Raw genomic sequence first — 5,675 nt, forward strand, 5'->3', positions numbered from 1 at the left:
AAATTAAAGGAGATCTTTAACCTGTAGTGAAATGGTGCTGATGAAGGGACTCAGAGGAACTGCTGCGTCAGCTGTTCCCTGCTTTTCAAACACTGTCCATCTGTCTGTCTGTCCATCTGTCTGTCTGTCCATCTGTCTGTCTGTCCATCTGTCTGTCTGTCCATCTGTCTGTCTGTCCATCTGTCTGTCTGTCCTTCCAAATGGTGAGACAGTGGCTGAGGAAACGTCCCCACCTCAGAAGTGGACGTCCCCCGTCTCTGCTTCTCCGTTGTTTCTGTTCTCCTGCTGCTGCTCCGTGCTGTTGTTCACCGTCGTTCCACTCAGTGTGTTTTTGTAGCAGGCTGGACAGAAGTGTGTGTGTGTGTGGACGGAGCGTTGGTGTGAAAGCTGCTGTGTCACCTCCAGTTTATCACATGAATGAGATGAAGGAGAGGTGCAGACAGTGTGATCTGTTGGTGTTACAGCACCGAATTCACAAAGTTGAATTTTTAAATCTATTATGAAACCTAGTGAAAACACAACCTGATAAATGTGCCTTCAAACGGCAGCACAGGTTAGCCCACGTGTCTGTTGGCCCACTCGTTCTCCCTCTTGTTTTTAATGACAGAATTTAACCGGTGTTTTGTTCAGGCAGGAGGTGCACACTCACACTTTCTCTGTTCTTTTTTTTTTTTGCCTGAATCGCTTTATTTTTTCGACGTCTCCAAAAAGTCTGCCGAATTGAACTGGAGTGCACTTGCAGCAGATTTGTAAACGATTTGCACCTTGAATCATCACAACAAAAAAATCTCGCTGCTTCAATTGCCCTCGTGTTGAAGGTAGACCTGTGATTAATATCAAGCAGAGATCAAGGCAAACTGTGGACCGAGAGCTGCGGAGGAGAGCACCACTGGAGGAGCCGCAGAGTGAAGAATGCAGAAGGGCTGAAAGTCAGTAAATGGTTTCCATGGCAACATGATTGGGCACCGAGACAGGGGGTCTAGTGTAAAGTTGGAATTTTTTGATGCTGCAGCAGAAAAAGCAGACAAAAACCAAACATTCTGCACTCCTTTCAGTTACATCAAACCTAATTATATCAACTGCCAAATGAATTTGAGTCGTGACAAAAAAAAGAAAATCAAATAACCACAGCCTTCACCTCTGAACACAGTCATTAAGTATTAATCTGATGAATCAGTCTTTACCAAAGAATTCATTTTAAACTACAAAAAAGATTTTTCCTCCAAATTAAATAGCTTTCTTTTTTAAAAATGTCAAATGAACCTTGTGAAAATGTAAAAATTCAATTCCTGCTAGTACGTCAGGGTTGTGTTCAACTAAACCAAGATTCATGCTGAATTTGTGAATTGTGAATATATTAAAACTTGGATATCATCAGTGTATGGATATATATATAAATATATACATATACATTTGTTCCTATTGTAAAAAACATTGGGGAAACACTGCTGCGAGCTTAAAAATTGACCCACTAGGAGGCAGTAATACAACTCTTAGAATGTGTAAACACTAAAAGGCTCTGCACTGTACGTTACACGGAGCTGCTAATGGCTACATAGTAGCGCACCTAAAACGCTGTCAACACATAAATGATGGCAACAAGACTAATGCACACGTGAACACCTGGATGTTTTGTCAGCGTTTTAAATCACTTTTCAGAATATATACGTGTGGATACCCACGGGCACTCAGGGGAGTCCAGATCACTGGGTGATCGGGGGGAGAAGGAAAATGTAATCTGTATGCAGGCTCACAGAGGCGAGTGGAGGAGGGTGAGGAGGGTGAGGAGCTGGACAAACTGTCAGACTCCGACAAGAAACATTTTTCTTCCTTGTTTCAAGATTAGGGCGTGGTAATTTATGGCGCCCCGTGCATATGCTTCCTCTGAGAGTTCTTTAAGCAAATCAAATGAAATATTGCAGGATCTCGGTGTCGTGTGCAAACACAGGCGTACGCAAACTCACCCGTGTAGAAATGGGAGTTTCTGGATTTCCCTCTTTGATGTCCTCATTTCATCACCCCGTAAAGGCACTGCGTCTTAATTTGCTGCTGTCATTTCAGACTGGCCTCGATCTGTCACCGCCTCGTCGAGAGGTGTTGCTGACAAGAAGGACATCAAGACAAAATGACTGTGTACCTGTCAGCGCAGACAGATGCTTCATTTAACTCCACTGAACTCTGCAGCGCAGAGTGAGAGATCATGAAATCACTGGTATGATAATTAAGCTAAACCACATATACTATTCTCTCACCAAGGCAAGGCTAAGCTAACTAGCTATACTGCACACGTCAGATCTTTAGCTCGTGAGTTGTGGTACTGCCTCCTACTGGACGTATTTGTTTTACTCGTGAATAGTAGCGTGTCCAACACAGACCGTTGTTTCCCACCAGGCTTTGCACAAGGAGAAAATTAAATGTATTTACTCGATCACTGGAAACAACATATATTTATTAATGTATCCACGCATTACTTCGTTAGTAAAGCTCAAACACTTCGTTAAACTACTGGAATAAATGAATCATTTACATAATGACATTATGGAAAGTTGAATAATTTACATAACGTTTCTCTGTCGGTTATTAGTATAACCAATGTATTTACTTCAAAGCATCAAATTACCCTGCTGCCCCAGGGGCATTTGTTCCTAAATGAACAAATATGTCACTGTGGGTCTTATAGGAAAACCTGATTTATTAGTGTATTTTTTTTTTTTTTTTTTTTTGGCAGTATTTTTGTGGTTGTGACAGTAGAGTCTCTGTCATCATTTTCTTTTCTCTAACGCTGGTGATTTATGTGCAGCAGTGATTCCAGGTCTGACTTCATCAGAGTTGCCAGATTGTTGTAAAAATGTTTCCAAGACATGATGTGATTGGAGGATTATGGGGTGACTGTGGAGTAAATGAAAAGTCCGTCAGTGTAGAGTTGGATGAAGGCTGGATTATCTAGAACTTCACTCAACCACAAGTCAATCAAAAACATGACTGATTTACTGCTGACCTTCTCTGTCCTGTGTAAGACATCGTACAAGGTGGTAAAGATACGGAGCAGTATGGACAGATGGACGGACGGACGGATGGACGGACGGTGGAATATTGATGGATGGTCAGAGAGATGGATGGATGAACTGGGATACAGATGGATGAACATAGTGATGGATGGATTGGGTGACATGTGGGAGGAGTCGACATTTTTGCTTCTGTGTTGCAGTATGTTCAGCATCGACCACGTGAAACTAAAGACCATAATATGAGGTTAGCAGGATTCAGTGGTCAAATGTGAATTGTAAAATGTCCTGTCGTCGACGTAAACCTCTGTCGTCCAACACTGTCAGTCAGTTCTATCATGAAAGAGGAAACCGTACAAAAGTCTTATGTATCTTTTTTCAATATTAGATTTTTTTTTAAAGAAAGTTTTCTGGCGTGATATTTGCAGCTTCTGGCACATCACAGTTTCCCTTTGGCATTTCATGAACTTGTTATGTCAGTCTTCCTGCGCTGATCCGAGAGCTGCGTACGATCAGTCGGAACCCAGAATAGAACACCGATTCCTCTGGGTTATTTACACAGTCTAAAAGCTATAGGTACTATATGTTGATTCAGACTTAACACACTGATGCCTCGTGTCTGACAGCTGTTGGCTAAGACTAAAGTTGAAATGTAGTTTGAATCTTAGCTAAGAGTTTTTTTTAAACAGCTGTTGTTCTTTGACGTTACTGCTCATATCAGTCATACTACAGGGATCCAAACCTATGCAGCAGTGTAGGTCAACTTCTTTGGCTCATGGGCTAAAACGAGGTTGGAACGGTATTGGTTGGATGCAGAATGCTGTTAGAAATAATTCAAATAAAATGTGCAGGAATCAGCCTTATCTGGCCCACGGGCCGTAGTTTGAGTTAAGTTGGGTGAGGTTTAAAAACCAAGACATTTAGCTGGGCTAAATATACTTATAAACAGGAGGCACCGGGAGGGTGTATTTAAAAAACATTTAGTGTTTTCAGTAATGAAAACAACACAGAATCCAAATGATGTTTACGCTCTTCTGTCAAGGTCGTCACTCAGATGAAGCTGCTTGAAGGCTGAAGGCTGACTAATGTCCATTGATTTGTACCTATGGAGGAATATCTATATATATATATATGGGTCACATATAACTACTTTAGCTTTAACTTTAGCATCAAGCTAATTTATCCACATTAAATAGATGGACCTTGGAATTATGGGATTTACAACGTGCATCATTCTGATTTTACATATGTAAAAATATATTTGCATTTATACTAATATATCTATATAGATTTATATAAATAATATGCAGATACACATATATACTCTTAAAAATATTTATTGTATATATGTATTTGTACATATATAAATAATACATAAATAGCTGAAAATGTGGAAATTAAAACGTGTGGATTTAATGGACACATTATTTTAACACCTTGACAAACATGGCCTCAGGCTGCTTCTCGATTTTGTCAGCGAATGCCCCCAGGAAATCTCTCTGCCTGTAAGCCCCGCAGGTAAAAAAGAAGGAAAAAAAAAAAAAAAAAGCCTAGCCTCATTCTGCGACTCATCTTAGCGATCACGGTGGCACAAGTTACTGAAAGTTCCTCACGAGCGGATCAAGGCTGTGTGCAAGAAACGTGCGCTTAACAGAGAGCAGCAGGTCGTATGTTGGATCTGTCACGACGAGCCTGTCTTTCAACGCGCTAACTAGGTGGGAGGGAAGGTGTGTGTGTGGGTGGGGGGGGGTATCTCCACGTTCCATTCGACAAATAGGTTCTGACGTTAAGCAAATGATTAAAGCCTCGTCGTGTGACAGGTGAAGAAAGCAAGAGCCACGAAAGCAAGGGGGCAAAAGACCTTCATGTCAGAAGGAAATGTGATGAAGAACGGAGGAAAAAAAAAACAAGAATATTCCAGAGAGGGAGAAAAAAAGACAAGGTCATTGCAAGAAATGCCAATAAGTTAGAGAGGGAGGTGGGAGGAGCATGTGAGACAGGCCGACGGAGTGGGAGAACGCCTGCCAGTCCAGTTGATATGTGTCTGTAATTGTCAGTAAATCCTGCGCCTGACGCTGCGGCTGATGGAGCCTGGCTTGGTTTGTTGTGTGCTAATGTAATTAGCTATAAGACGCCGTCGCTCCTGGTATCTAAATGTCCAAACTTGTCTTATTTACTGCTGCCGTGTCCACCAGGGGTGCAGTGTGTGCTGCTGCAGTGTGGTCCACTGAGGACCAGGAGGTCAAGAGCCAGGGTCAGCGACCTCCTCCAGTCTGAAGAGTTTAGACGCACTTAGACCTTTGGTAAATATTTAAATATTTAAAACTTTGTTTAATTTTTTAATAATATTTTCAAACTTCAAAAGCTTTTTTTTTTACTAGTTCCGGTGGTTGAACATCTGACCTGCAGGGTGCCAGGATCACCACAAATGGTCGAGATGAGGGACGTGTGTAATGTGGGGGACAATTATTTGTATATATATTTAAACATACTTATATACAGCTAATAAAAATCTATAGCTGCAGCTGCAGGAAAAAGTAAGAGTCATTAGTGATAAAGGCTGTTCTTTTAGTTTATATAATATTTCCAGCTGTTATGTTTCAGAAAATCACGCTCAGCCTGGTGACTTTCCGGAAAGAAAGAAAAAAAAAGAAAAAAAAAGTCGGTGCT

General features: G+C 41.3%; 1 protein-coding gene across 5 annotated transcripts in view; it reads left to right on the forward strand.

Annotated features, from left to right (window-relative positions):
- astn1 (astrotactin 1) overlaps positions 1-5,675 on the forward strand; it is a 173,484-nt gene that overhangs the window by 24,278 nt on the left and 143,531 nt on the right. The window lies entirely within an intron of this gene.

This window comes from Cynoglossus semilaevis, chromosome 20 (assembly GCF_000523025.1).
Source record: "Cynoglossus semilaevis isolate Cse_v1.0 chromosome 20, Cse_v1.0, whole genome shotgun sequence".
Classification (NCBI taxonomy): Eukaryota; Metazoa; Chordata; class Actinopteri; order Pleuronectiformes; family Cynoglossidae; genus Cynoglossus; species Cynoglossus semilaevis.